The sequence below is a fragment of the Arvicanthis niloticus genome, chromosome 16, assembly GCF_011762505.2.
Source record: "Arvicanthis niloticus isolate mArvNil1 chromosome 16, mArvNil1.pat.X, whole genome shotgun sequence".
Lineage (NCBI taxonomy): Eukaryota > Metazoa > Chordata > Mammalia > Rodentia > Muridae > Arvicanthis > Arvicanthis niloticus.
The window spans coordinates 54,250,484-54,266,269 of record NC_047673.1 but is presented as its reverse complement, the minus strand read 5'-3'; the positions used below and the strand labels follow the sequence as shown (position 1 = coordinate 54,266,269).

The 15,786-nt window shown below is 41.5% G+C and overlaps 1 long non-coding RNA gene across 6 annotated transcripts; it reads right to left on the bottom strand.

The window, feature by feature from the left end:
* Positions 1-596: 596 nt before the first annotated feature.
* LOC143434707 (uncharacterized) lies at positions 597-15,650 on the bottom strand. 6 transcript variants are annotated; one of them, XR_013104427.1, is made up of 4 exons: positions 14,957-15,650; positions 12,178-12,597; positions 5,005-7,450; positions 597-2,555 (listed from the first exon to the last, which is right to left on the bottom strand). It is a non-coding gene; the product is annotated as an uncharacterized LOC143434707 (long non-coding RNA). The 6 variants fall into 6 exon arrangements; XR_013104428.1 differs by having other exon boundaries at positions 597-5,135; positions 5,348-7,450; XR_013104429.1 differs by having other exon boundaries at positions 597-7,450; positions 12,178-12,340; positions 12,479-12,597.
* Between the last annotated feature and the right edge of the window lie 136 nt (positions 15,651-15,786).

The window sequence follows — 15,786 nt, the reverse complement described above, 5'->3', positions numbered from 1 at the left end:
AGTACGTGCAGGCAGAAAGATTAGAAATTCAATGTCATTTTAGGCTACATAATAAGCTCAAAGCCAGCTTGAGTTCCGCGATACCCTTGTCAAAACAGCAGCACCCCACTGAATAGATTATTTTTGTTGGATTGCAAAACAGTCTTAAAAGCTTAGGAAGTCTCCTCTGAAGACACTTTCTCCTCAAAACAGACATCTACTTCCCTGAGTTAGCTGTCACTCATCCACTCTTCACAACAACATTCTCCCACTTTAGTCAGCTCAGTCCAATCTTAGAGCATTTATCAGGGCACCAAAACAACTGAACATCTCTGCTTATTCTCCTATGCATATTAACCACCTATTTTTTAAAATTAAAACAAGACTTGAACACACACACACACACACACACACACACACACACATATATATATATATATATATATATATATATATATATATATATATATATATATATATCTTGCATAGGTAAATGCTATTTGACATCTTTCCCTCAAGCAGTCTCCCAATCAGACAACACACATCCATTTATGAATAAAGTACAAAGGGCAAAGCCAGGTGTGCTGGCACAATTCTTTAATCCCAGCACTTGGGAGACAGAGGAGGCAGGCAGATTTCTGAGTTCAAGCCCAGCTTGGCCAACAGTAGTGAGTTCCAGAACAGCTGGGGCTATAAAGTGAGACCACATTTCAAAAACCAAAAAAATGAAATAGAATTTAAGTACCAAAAAGTAAAGAGATACAGAAGTCAAGGTCACTGCCTTCAAGTATACTGAAGATTTATAAAGTACTGCCCTGTTGACTAAATGACGCCGGTATTAGTCAGGGTTCTAGAGAATAGCAGAATGTAATGAATCTCTTTTCTGTATATATAGAAGGGGATTTATTAGAATCACTTATAGGCTGTGGTCCAATTAATCCAACAATGTCATATTATGAACGGAAAGTCTAAGAATCCAGTAGTTAGTTGCTCAGCCCACAATGCTGGATATCTCATCTGGTCTTCGGTAGATGCTGGAATTCTGAAGAAGTAGGTTCTAGTGGCAGAGAAGGAATAGACTTGCCAGGATGGCAAGAACAGGCAGGCAAAGAGCAAGAGCTTCTTTCTTCCGTGTCCTTACATAGCAGTGGTTCTCAACATGTGGGTCATGACCCCCACATGGGATGCATATTAGATATCCTGCATATCTGATATTTATATTACAATTCATAACAAGAACAAAATCACAGTTGTGAAGTAGCAATAAAAATAATTGTATGGTTGGGGGTCTCCACAACATTCTCATGCATTAAAGGGTCATAGCAATGGGAAGGTTGAGAGCCAGTGTTATATAGGCTTCCATCAGAAGAATGGCCCAGATTAAAGGTGTGTCTTCCTCTCTCAAAAGTCCAGACTAGAAGCAGGTTCACTCACTTCAAACCAAACCAAGCCCCAAATCTCTTATACGTATGCCCTCCATTTCTGGACTGTAGCTCATTCCAGATGTAGTCAAGTTGACAACCAGGAATACAGCCATCACATTGCCCTTATTTGTGATTAGTTTCCTGCTCTAGATGGACTCACACTGTGTTGGTCTATGTGGGGCTTGATGTTTAAATCAGTAGTCAACATGAAAATCAGGGTTTCAAGAGACTTTTAATATATCAGAGGATCCAGCAGTATGTATGGTCTAGTTTAGCATGGGCCAGGAAGCTTGGACCCAAGGTAGCTCCTCCCTCTCAAGATGGATGCACTCCCTACTGCCATGGTTACCATTTCTACTATCATTATCACTATGTTTTGTCTCCACAAATTAGGGTCAGATCATACACCCTGGCCTGACCTAATTATCTCGATCAATTGTATGGCCTCCTATAGGGATTTGGTTGCTGGGTTACTGGTCTAATGTGATACATAAACATGTATATGTATATAAACACACACATAATTTATGATTTACTTTCATTTTATGTGTATGGATACACACGTTTGCTTACACATACTTCTGTGCACCATGGGTGTGCAGTGCCTGAGAAGGCCAGAAGAAGGCATCAGATCCCCTAGAACTGGAGTTATAGATAGTTGTAAATTGCCATGTGGGCACTGAGAATTGAACCCAGGGTCTCTGGAAGAGCAACCAGTGCTTTTAACCACTGAGCCATCTCTCCAGTCCATAATGTGATATATGGACATATATTGATAACATACCACTTAAACATTTTTTAATTCTGTACACAAATTCTGCATCTATAATATAACATGATGTTTCCAATAAGCCTGAGAAGTAGGTCAGGCAAATTTTATGAGCTGCATATTCCACACAAGTTAATGAGAAATTAGAGTGGTTGATTTATTGCTCCTTGAGGCAAGGAAAAGGTGGTTCTAGATTGGCAGTCTAAGTCTAAAGAGCATTGCAGAAGGGTTCCTGGGCATATCCATTCTCCCTATTTTAAGATTCAGATGGAAGAGGTCAGATATTACAGAAGGAGGCTATTTTCTCCTCCCTTGGAACTCCTCCCAGTCTCAGTAGTTTTGTTCTTCTTTCTCACTTTTGACTCAGAAATCTCTTTACTTTGCTAAAAAGAAAAAAGAAATTAGAGAAGGAAAAAAAAACTCAGTTAAATTGGGAGTTTTGGCTATTAAGACTGAGTTGTGGCTATATATGTGTGATATATATATACACACACACATACACACATTTATTACACACACACACACACACACAATTTCTGGTTACTTACTTATTTGGCCTGACTACAGCAAGTTCCAGGGATTGTCCTATCTCTGCCTCCTCAGCACTGAGATGTCTATGCCACCATGCCCAGCTTTTTCCATGGGTTCTATGGATACAACTCAGATATGCATGCTGGTGAGGCCAGAATTTTACCCGCTGAGCCATAGAATTAGCCGTGCTTTCTGTTTGGTTTGGTTTGGTTTTTGTTCTTGTTGAGAGTGTTTCTCTGGGTCATCAAAGCTAACCTCAGGTTCACAGTCTTCCTCCCTCAGCCTCCTGAGTGCTGGGATTTCAGGTGTGTGCTACTATGTCATAGCTACAATTTTAATAGGATGGAGAAGTTGTCATTTTAATGAGTCATGGTCCTCCTCAATATTTTATATCATGGTAGGATAAGATCACACAGATAAATACACATCTGGAAGGAAAACAGAAGCCAAAAACTTCACATTTTCTATGCAGCCAAATTGTGTCAGATTTTTTTTTTTTTCAATTTACCACATACACACATAGATGCTGGTTTTCTTTTGTTACATATTCAGTATCAAACAACATATAGTGTTTTATAACTTAATTTGTCTTTAAACAACTTTATTGGCTTCTTTGGTTCCCAGGACACACACTGAGCAGTAAACAACTGCCTGTAGCTCCAGCTTCAAGGAATCAGACACCCTCTCTGGTCTCTGAAGGCATGTGCACACATGTGCTACACACACACACACACACACACACACACACACTTTCTCTCTCTTTCTCTCTCTTACACACCCACACTCACATACAAATAAATCTCAAAAATATCAGTGCCATCTTTTATAACATTAAATATCATTACACACTATCAATATGATGGCCCCATAGTAGTTCATTTTGTGGTACTATTATAATAATGTGAATCCCACCATCCAATGGCCAATTTGGACTTTCAATTTATTATTATGTAAATATATTCTATTAACATTTTTGGAAGCTGACTCAAGTGTATCTATAATTAATTGTCTAGAGTGAATTTGTAGAAGTGGAATTGATGGTTGCAAGGTCCTTCTCTTTTTAAAGCTGCTTGGTGCATATATAATGGCCACTCCATCAATAACTTTCCTTTTAAAATCCCCCGTCCCAGGAGGGGGGTGGTAGGAAACTTAGTGGTAAGGCATTGCCTCTTATACTTGATACTGTTAGATCAATATCTAAAAAATTAAATCTCTTGGCCCAGAGAGGTGACTCAGTGGTTGAAAGCACTGACAGCTCTTTCAGAGGACCTGGGTTAGATTCCCAGCACGCACACAGTGGCTCACAGCTATCTCTCAATGACATGCTGTTTGGGCCTACACGGGCACTACACACATGTGGTGCACAGACATACATGCAGGTAAAAACATTCTTGTATGTAAAAACCCTCAAAACATTTATTAAAAAGATAAATGTCCTCAATTGTAACTTGTCCGGCTCAGCTACACCATTCTTACTAAGGACCTCATGCGTAAGTAATTCCCTTATTTAAAAGCCTTAGCTGTTTATAAGTAGATCAATTTAAAGCATCCCAGCTTTGGGGGAACCCCTGAGAAATGACAGCACATGGCTGTCGTTGTCCAACCTCATTTTCTACCTCCAGCTTAAGATAGGACAAACCCTTCGTCTCTGCCAACTCTCATGTTCATTTTGTTTTTTGTTTTATCTTCTCTCAATGAATGAGGAGGCTCTTTTCTTCCTTATGAATCTGACTGTCTATGTCACCCAAAGTATAGATCAAAATTATATCTCTTGCAGAAAGTGCTGCTGAGATAATCCCACCCCAAATTATCCTCTTTTTTTTCCTTTTTTGCACATGAATCATATCCCTCTGTAATTTTAGATATATACCTAAAATTTCCTTGGGGTGGGCAGGCTGTTTCTGGCAGGTTAGATGTTTTTTAAATCTGCCTCCACTGCAAACAAGAGGATTATGTGCTATATCTTCTAAAAGGACGGTGAGACAATGTGAGGGGGTACTGAAGGAAGTTTCAAATCCAGAATAGTCCCTAGATGTATTTTTTTATTATTTTTTGTTTGTTTGTTTTTTTGAGACAGGGTAACTTGTAGCCTGGCCAGGTTCAACCCTGTCTATGTAGCTGATGGCAGAACTTGGAACTCCTGCTGCCATCTCTCAAAATGCTCAGATGAGAGGCTTGTGTCACTATGCTTGGCTCTCAGATGTCCTTTCAGAATGTTCTAAAAGTTTATTACTGTGCATGTGTGTATCTGATCGTGTACACACCACACTCAGCGTGTAGATAGGTCAGAGGACAGCTTACCGAAATCGGTTCTCTCCTTCTTGCCATGTGGGTCCTGGGGACAAACGCAGCTCATCAGGCTTAGTGTCAGGCACCTTTACTCACCAAACCATCTTGCCTGGCCTCTGGATACCTTTCAAAAAGGTCATCCTCTATGTAAAATTAAGTGAATGAACAAGATGAGTCTTTGAGCACATTTCAGAAAATTTTCTCACAATGTGAATTTAGTTATGTGAACTAATTAGTTATCATGAAACAGAATTTTTTAGTGCAATCAAAGATACTTCCATTTACCAAAAAAAAAAGTTTGACAGTGAATTAGATGCTGCAGCAAGTAAAGGTGCTTATTGCCAAGTCTGATGACCTGAGCTCTGTTCCCAGAATTCACAGCGCAGAAGGAGAGCATCAACTCCCACAGGTTGCCTTCTGACTTCTACATGTAAGTTGTGGCACAGGCCTGTGTGAATATACAAACAAATAAATGTGAAAAGAAACTTGGCGTGCAATTCAGAATAAAAGAAAAAAATCCCTCAAAGATAATTTAATCAGAACAATGACAAAAATAGCTGGAGGTGGACACGTGACATGGATATTGCAAATAAGGCTCATTGTATAAAGATATTTTTATTCACGGCTTATAATAAAAAAAAAAAACCAATGAATTTTAAAATTATCCTAGACACTGAACGTTAAAAAGCTTAGTTCATTTAAAAATACATAAATTATTTTCATTCCGCCCCCCCCAAAATATGGTACTTTACTGTTCTAAAAATACTACACGTTCAAATAAACCATAATTATGAATACATATAGCTTCTCACAGTTAGAAGTGTAAAAATGGAGTGTGCTAAATAAGATGCATGTTGCTGCAATATTTAAGCATGCTTTAAGAACATCATTATTATAAGTAAGCATGTAATTACCATGGCTTTGGGAAGCTTGCCCAGGAACTAAAACACAAAAATAATAAAATTTCAGTACCATTTGACCAGTAAGATATCCAGATACCTCAGGTCTGCTGCCCCGACACTCAAGGTCTCCTCCGAAAAGGCAAGGGGAACGAAAAACATCATGGAAGGAAGGCGCACAGGCTAGAATAAGAGGTATCGTAAACTAGAAAATCTAGAAAAATAAAGGATTTCTGAGCAATGTAAAACCCAATGAAACATTCACATTTTTACTGGAGAGACAATGACTCTGAGAGTTTAATTTAAGAATTAAAAGCAAAGAGCAGAGGAGATGGCTCAGAAGTCAAGAGCAATTGCTGGTCTCCCAGAGGACCCGAGTTGGCTTCCCAGCATCATACCACGAAGCTCACAGTTTCCAGCTCCAAGGGGTCTGATGCCTCTGACCTCCAAGGGCACCTGCACTCATGTGCACATACCCACACACAGACATTCACATAATTAAAAATAATAAGAATACACCTTAAAAATCATAACAATATTGTTTCCAAGCTAGGCACAGTGTCGTACATTTGTAATCCAAGCTCCTGGGAAGCTAAGGCAGGTTTGCCTTGGCATTCAATGCCAGCGTAGGCTACAGAACAAGACCCTGTGTCAAAGAAATAAATGCAAATAAATCAAGAGTTCTGGGCATGGGAAGATGGTTCAGTGGACAAAGGCACTGATGCTAAGTCTGACAGCCTGAGGTTGATCCCCGGGACCCATGTGGTACCATTCTTGTCAAAGAAACATAAGAACAGGAGTTGGATCTCCAGAACGCACATAAAGCCATCCAGAGTAGCACACATGCATAACCCCAGCACTTGTATATCAGAAGTGATGGGAGGCAGCTACAGGAGAACCCCTGGAAGCCTGACAACCAGCTAGCTTGGCATGTACAGTGATGCCCATCAAGAGTTCTTTTCTCAAATAAGATGGAAGGCAAATCTGAGGACTGGTACCCAGAGTTGTCATCTAACGTCTACACGTGTACCATGTGAGGGCACCTGTACTCACACATGCATGCACATACACATGTATTCACACATGTAATGATTAAAACAATGAGGAGATTTCTGAGAGAATGTGTTGTGGGAGGGGATGGACTGCTCTGGGGTACCCGGGTGTACAGCTATGATGGAACATTCTTACCTGGCAGCAATCTGATGCTTTAGTCTATCATCTCATGCCCATCATCTTTTCTCAAATTTGCATTAGTTTAAATCCTAGACACACTGGTAATTGGCAGCCGAGCTTTCCCTGCCTGGATTCCCTACAGCTACAGCAAATTGGCAGTAAAGTTTTCTTAGCAGCTGCTAATGGCTAATGGTAGCATCAGCATGATTCCATTTACCAAAGACAAACAAATGCAAACTCAGGTAGCTCTTTAGGTAACGCCCACAATGCAAGTGCATAGACAAACTCATGAGAAGACACAGGGAGTATGAAGACACAGGGAGTATGACTGATGCGTGCCACATTTGATGAAAGGTTAGGAGGGGGTTCTCCAAGCTGTATTTCTCCTGTAAGAATATAATCATGTGTTATTTACTTAAATTTTAAAAATGAGCAATTAAAGAAATGTTATGGTGTCAACTCATGCAGAAAAAAATGTCAAAAACAGGCTGGAGAAGTGGTTTCAGCCAGTAACAAAGTTGCTCACAGCGGAAAGTTGCATTACCACTTTCTGCAGGGGCTAATAACTTTAAGTGGTTATTGTGCCTTTGTATCATGAGTCTTTATTCTTCTGGTTATTTCATTGGAACATCTTGCTATGATTAAAAACCCTTGGGCGTTGTCTTAGTGTTCTATTGCTGTGAAGAGACACCATGGCCATCGTAACTCTTATAAAGGAAATGTATAAACTTTTATTTAATTGGGGCTTGCTTATAGTTTCAGAGGTTTAGTCTATTATCGGCATGGTGGAAAGCATGGTGCCACACAGGCAGACATGGTGTTGGAGGAGGTGAGAGTTCGACATCATGATCCACAGGCAAGAGTGAGGAGAGAGAGCCTCTGGGCCTGGCTTGGGCCCCTGATACATCAAACCCCACCCTTAGTGACAGGCTTTCTCAAACAAGACCACACCTACTCCAACAAATAATGTCACCCCCTAAGTACTCAAATATATGAGCCTTTGGGGGGGGCTGTTCTTATTCAAACCACCACAGCTCCCCCCCCCAAAAAAAACCATACACTGTTACTATTATGCACCCCATAGATTTTCTTAGTTTTGTGAATTGAACCATCATTTTTTCATGCTCATGTGTTAATCTTTTGGCCATTTTACCTTCCTTGTTCCATATAAGAATCATTGATTGAGTCAGGTGTATGCCATCTTTTTCATTTGGTGTCTCCTTTCCTGTAGAACATGCACTGCAAGCTTTCATTATGTCTCAAATTTGTGTAATTTTTTTTTTGACAAATTTCATTTCCAATTTCTCCTATTTGTACAACTGGGTTTACAGTATTACCCCAGTACCTGGACAAACATACTCCTACATGCTTACAATACACACACTGACACAATGATTCAAGAATTACCTACTTGCTCCATAGAAAGTCTGAGATTCCTTCAAAATCCCTGAACATTAACACTCTGCCTTATTGTCTCTATGCTTCATCCTTGGGACCATGTGTTCAAAGATCTTCTTTCTAGTCACTAAACATACTTTCTTTTCTCTGTTCATTGATACTCAACACATTATTTCCCAGTGATTTTGGTATCTTGTATCCTTTTCTTTTTTAAAATCTGTCTCTTTGCATATGTTTATGGATATGTGTAGGCTTAGATTTTCAGAACCTACTTTAATAAGGGTCCTGAAATGCTTCAATCCCCCTTCTAGCCCACCATCCAAAGGTCGGGTAGAAAAGATGATAAATAGGACAGGACGGGGGACGTAAGCCTCTTTAGGTTCTTTGGGGTGATTCTTCTTTAGAAGTAGTTCTTTGGGCTGATTACAGTCTCCATTGTTAGCATACCAGCAGTCCAGTTCAGTAGTGTCATGATAGCAACAGTCCAGTTCAAAAGTGTCACCAAACATGAATCAGCAATGGCAGCACAATCCAGCAGAAACTGCCAGGCCTCCGCTGAGTAGGCACAAGTCAGCGGGAGCAACCAGGACCAGCAGGAATGCCTTCTGTGCCTCTCTCAACGAAGTGAAGATCAACAAAGACTCAAGACCAAGGAAGAGTTACACAGCTAGCTATGCAAGAGCCCTACCACTGTCTGTTGAATTCCACTTATACTTTCTCCAAATATCATGTATTCTCCCATGGGTCTTGCCTCAGCAAAACATCATGTGAGTCTGCATCACATGACAAAACCAGAAACTTCTACTTCATATATTATGATCATGAGCATGTGCATGCTGCATACGTGTGTAGAGGTCAGAGGACAATCTTGGGGGTCAGTCATCATCTTCCACCTTGCTTGAGACAGGAGTCTCTTGCTGTTTGTACCAGCAAACATCAAGGCTAGCTGCTCTTTGAGATTCCAGTGACTCTCCTGTCTCCACCTTCCATCTACTTGTAGGTACACTTGAATTACAGACGCTCCCTTGTGTCCTGTCCTGCTTTATGTGGGTTCTAAGGATCCGATCCCATGTCCTCACACTTATACAGCAAGGACCTCCCCCACTGAGCTATGTCCCAAGCACTTCTCCTTACTTTTTATCTACTTTGATTTAATATATTGGATTTATTAGTGTGTGTGTGTGTGTGTGTGTGTGTCTGCTGTTGATTACAATGTGTTAAAGGTAGAATCCTTGCCCTAACCTTCATGTCAGACCTAATGACTTCCCCAGTCTATTCTTTGGTCATAGTATGATCACTGAAGAAGGCATCTTATGTGGTTGGCTGACCGAAAGACAAAGGACATTTCTCCATACTTTTATTATTTGTGGGAAGCATTGTGTATGCACGTCCAAGAATAAAGCAACAAATAAAAAGAACTACCTAGATATACTTAAAAAGCACACTGCATGAGGCTGAGTTGGAATGTATATAAAAAGAGGTAGATGTTTTAGTATCAATTCATTCATTCAGTAATGTCTGTTGAATACATAATGCATGTTTGATGCGCTGCTAGACCCTAGGGATATGAGTAAATAGACGAAAATCTATGCCTTCATGTGGTTTGTATTCCAAAGGAAAGCACAGACAGTAAACGAAATAAGTTATACAAATAGTTTGTTGAATTTAATAAACTAGAATAGGTGCTTAGGAAGTGTAGGAGGTATGGTGAGGGGGTAGTAGTTACAACTTAAAATAGAGTGTCCAGTATTTTCCCTTCTGGCATAGAAAAAAGTCAGTATCTCTAAGCATAACAGAATTAAGATTGGCTTGAATCATTGTGCCTCAGAAAACATAGCTAGAAATATTGTCTTTATGATTTAATTTTAGCTCGTTCTTAACAAAGACTTCAAAATGGCAGCTCATGTTGATTTTTAGTTCAGTGAAGAATAGCTCTCGTACACATGCGGCTCAGAGTCAATCCTTTTCCGGCTCATTATGGATTTTCCGGATCATTATGGAGATCCAACAAGGAAAATGAAGAAATATAGATGCTACAGTTATTGACTAACAACTTATCTTGTATAACTGGCATACTTCCTCAGAGTTCACCAGCCCCAGGCTAGGAACTAAGGATTCCTTGGCAAAGGATCCTTATGTGCAGAAAGAATTCAAAGACTTGGGCCAAATTCACATTTTGGGATTTCTGTGGAAATTCCAATGTATCTTTTAACATTACCATATGAACAATTTGAAGAAGCAATTGAAACTTCAACAGATTCACTCTCAAAAGGTTTGTGGGTCAAAAAGAATATGTTCCACTCGCTAAATTCAACATGGCTTCTTAGCAAGCAAAGTAAAGTGTTCTTTTCATGGTGTTGTGTAGTAAAACAACACTTAATGAAAACAACATTTCAACATTAGGATTCCTGCCTATAATGTGATTTAAATAATATAGAAGTCATTAGTATGCATCCTGGAGTAAACAGAAGAAGAAATTGAGATTTATTTAGCTACAATGATACCAATATGGTGTTAGGGATATGGTTCAGTTGGTAGACTGCTTACCTAGAAAGTACAACAACCTGGGTTTGTTCAGCCATGCAAACAAGGTGTGATGCCTGTAGTGGTCTGAGTATGCTTGGCCCATGGGAAGTGGCACCATTAGGAGGTATGGCCTTGTTGTAATAGGTGTTGCCTTGTTGGGGGAAGCATGTCATTGTGTAGGTAGGTTTTGAGGTCTCCTAGTGCCCAAGCTCAGCCCAGTGTGGCAAAGAGTCTTCTCCTGGCTACCTTTGGATCAAGATATAGAACTCTCAGCTCCTTCTCCAGCATCATGCCCACCTGCAGGCTACCATGCTTCCTGCCATGATGATAATGGACTGAACCTCTGAAACGGTAATCCAGCACCAATTAAATGTTTGCTTTTATAAGAGTTGCCTTGGTCATGGTGTCTCTTCACAGCAATAGAAACTCTAACTAGGACAATGGCACACACCTATAATTCCAACACTTGGGCAGCAGAAGTAGAGAATCAGAAATTCAGCCTCTTTCTTAACTACATAATGAGGTTGAGGTTAATCTGGGCTACATGAGACCCTGTCTCAACGTATCAATAAATCAATGTGTGTGCGTGTATGTGTGTGTCTGTCTGTCTGTCTTAATATAAAGTTATTCTATGTACTGGAGCATCACCCCTTAATCATTCTGTTGACTGCTACCACATCACTGCAAATGTTCACTGGAATAGCAGAAGAACACATGTGGTCCATACAGTGAGGGCTACAGGGGAGAGGTATTAATGCTAACAAGGAAAAGAGAGAATGGGAAGACTAAGAATATCTGATCAAACCGACTCAGAACTTGCTTGGGGTCTGTCCTCACATTCCACTGTAGGGGCAACCGGAAGCTGTGAGGACGGGGAGTGCTCCTTATGTGTGTGCACATATGGGTGACCTGTGAAGAACTGGATGTATATGCACATGTGTGTGATCTGAGATGAATGGCCAAAAGCAAATGGCACTTCACAGAATTTATCAAGAATTTGGCCTTGCTTTCTCTTTCCTCCAGCACTGCTGACCGTGTAGAGAGTTGTTTAGTTCTAGATAATTCTATAATGAGGCATTGCATCACCAGACCATATAAATAGATACTATACAACAACTATATACAATATATACAAGTAAAAATAAATTAAGTCAATTTCTTTTCTTAAAAAGGCACAGAAAATGCTTACCTGATATATATTAGCGTGAAGCCTTTTTTGGGCTACTTCCTGGACCAACTCAAACAGATTATTTTAATTAAATGTCACAGCAAATGATTTTCTTTCGTTTCCCTGGGAACACTGGACACAGGGTAATGGGCAGGTGTGGCATACTGAAGCTGTAGTGGGTATCCTCAAGGTAAAAACAGAAAAACAAGCATTTGTAGAGTGAACCGAACTCACAGGCATAAAAGACATGTCAAAATGAGAGTTTTTCTATTTTTTAGGGACAGAAGAATCACATTACCCTGTCTGACATGGTAAGGCTTACCACAAATACCTTCATGTATTGTCAGATTCCCTTGCTGAACGACAAAGATTCATGAGAATGTTCTGAAATGCCTCATAAGATTCCACGTTCAACCAACCTCCAACCTGTAAGCCTCCAACCTGTAGGTATCAAAGCAAAAACTTGAGCTTAGAATTAGTGCACCAGGGGATGGTCGCACACACCTTCAATCCCAGCCAGCTCTTGGAGAGACAGAGGCAGGCAGATCTGAGTTCAAGGCCAGGATGCTCTATCTATGGAGTTACAGGTCATCCAGAGCTGCTTAGTAAAACTCTGTCGCAAAAAAAAAAAAAAAAAAAAAAAAAAAAAGCAGCAGTTTAAGTAATGCACTTAAGGCTAACTGTAGGATAGAAATTAAGACTTTTCAAAAGATTTCCATTTTATTTAGCACCTATTTGTCTCTGTTTTAGACAAGGGTCCTGCGCGTCAGAATGCTAATGACCTTTGTGCTTCAGCCTCCTGAATCCTGGGCCCGTGTCACCATAAACGTGTATATCTTTTAAAGACAGTTTCACACAGTCTAGGTTAGCCTTGAATTAGAATATAGCTGAGGATAACTTTGAACTCCTGATCACCCTACCTCTTCCTCCACAGGGCTGGTTTTATAGGTGTGTGTCACCATGCCCTGCTTTATGAGGTACTGGGACCAAACCCAAGGCTTCCTACCTGTTAGGAAAACACCCTACTGATTGAACTATCTCCCCAGCCACCAGCTTATGTTTTTGAATGAGTGATTTTTTTTTCTTTCTTGTACTTTCTGTCTTTCTGGTGGAGGGGATTCCAATACATGATCTGTTTGATCTTCCACAGGGGTGTGGAGTCTTTTCCTCACAGTGGCTTTCTTAGCCCTGAGAGTCTTGCAGTGACACAAAGTTTATGCCTGCCACATCCTGCCACTAGCTCTACTGAAACATCTGATTTCAATTAAGTAATTCCTGACACTGATACTGCCAAGCACTTGCTCACCTGTGTGTGCCATCTTCTTTGCAAGCGATTCATTCTGGCGATGTCACATTAATTTTAGATTCTAGTGTCTTAGGGACTGTTTTATTTTACAGGTATAACAAATGGATGCAGTTTTACAGGGTTTCATCCCTTGGTCTTGATTCTTGAAGAAAAACCAGGGATCTGGAAATATGGCTCAACCATTAAGATTTTCGCTATTCTTATAGCAAGCTGGGGTCTGGTTCTTAGCATACATATTGTGTAGCTTACAAATACTGGAACTCCAGTTCCAGGTAATTCAACCTACTTCTCTGACCTCTTTGGGGATCTGCATACATGTGTGAATATCATAATGGAGAAATAAATAAAAATAAGCACCCTACCGAGTTTACTCCTGAAACCTACATATGGAGTGGTGGTTAAAAAAAAAAAATTAGACATTTAGAATATTAGTTAGAAAACTGTGATGGACAGAGGTGAGCCAGAGGAAGATATAATGGGGGCTGTCACTCAAAGTATGTGCTTAGCATGTTGACATACCCTTTAGACATTACTATTATTATTGCTTTTCAGTGCTGGGATTGAATCTAGAGCTTTGTACATGCCAGACACTATCACTGTGCTGCAGCCCCCTACTTAATTTATTTTAACTTACTATGAGACAGTCTCCCTAGGCAGTTTTCGAACTCCCTCCGTAGCAGGCTTACCTTTTGCGAGTGAGCTCAAACGTGCTTCACACCCACCTTTTCACTCAATTTTTACTTTCTAAAGCAGGACGTTTTCTTATGGCTCAGACAGATCCATCACTAATACCAAGGAAATAAGTCATCATGCAGGCACTCCTCCATATTAGGTAAGTCAGTAACGGCCTCAGGATGCAGAGACATCATGGCAAGGTGTATTTTCTTGTATTAAAATAGGCCACCAGTGAGCATCCTTTCTTGGCCTCCAGCGTGCCGGGATTATAGGCACTCCCCACCACTTTTGATATTAGTTTATTTATGTACTCACTGGCAGTGCTAGGGATGGAAGCTTGTGCTTCCCTGGGCAAGCAGTCTGTCCCTGAGATGCATCTGAAACCTCATTTTAGTTTCTTAATTTTGGAGAGTCCCAGGGACCATGTCTTGGTCTTTTTGTTCTGTGGCTACATTACAGAGCTTACTTCAACTAGTCTCGTGACTGTATATACCATCAACATGGGTCAAGCTCCAAATTTAAGTTCACTCCGGATGCTACTTTTTCTGAAGCCTAATCCATCAGGAATTCTTACTGAGCTCTTTCTCATCTAGAATCTGACCACTTCTTTCAATCCCTCTGACTCCAGTCCAGCCATCTTTCCTTTTCATTCTGGCTAGGCTAAGGTTGACTGCTCCCTTCTCTCACCGAGTGGATCACAGTAACCATTTGGCCAGTAATGGTCTCGCATTGCCTCATCTAGAGAAGAGAGAGTCTCAGACCTTAGTGGGCACCAGCCCCATCTGGAGCACTTCTTCAAGCTGGGAATCCTGGTCCTACCTCGAGGGTGCGGAGACATTAAGTTTGGAGTGGAACTGGTGAATTCCCATCTTGTTCCTTCCTCTAGCAGGCGTTGGTCGAGATTTCGGAACCCTCCAGCCTATTTTCAACATGACAGGCATCTTGCCGACAGGGATCTTCACTGTCTTTGCCTTAGCCCTGGGCATTCACCCACCCCTTGAGTTATTCAAGGTTCACGTTATTTCATCTTTGATACCTCAAGAGGCCTCCCTGACCATTCCTCATCCTCCAGCACGCCCTATCTCACCGAAATTTCTTCTTCTTCCCAGTGGGCATCCTGGGCTCATTGTCTCTCTTATCACGTTCAGTTGGGCAGCTTGCTCAGCTAAGGGACCCACGTTTGCTCAGTCACGTCCCCAAGCTCAACCTAGCAGGTGCTCATCTTCAGTTGTCCAAGGACCAGATTAGGGAACACCCAGGAAAGACGCCCGCTAGCTTCGGGCTCGGGACATCGGTCAGGGCGATCTAATCTCTTTTTGCCTCGGTTTCCCCCATTGGAAAGGCAGTGCTCGGTTTGCCCTCCCCCCTCCCGCCCCCTTTCTCCCCGGGGATGGGGCAGGCACTCCGACGCCGAGTGGAGGATGTGAACACACCGGTGAATCAGAGCAAGCCGTGCACAGGCGAGCACCCCTTCCGCGCGAGCCCTCCCCGCCTCCTATATCTCCGAGCCTCGGTCCCGGGTCCCCCGCCCGCCCGCTCGCCCGCCCGCCGGCCGCCTCCTCTAAGACGCCGCGGAGGAAGGGGCGGCGCCGAGGGAGGGGTCCCTCCGCTGCGGGAGGCTGCAGCGCCCGCCCGTCACGGCGCCGGCG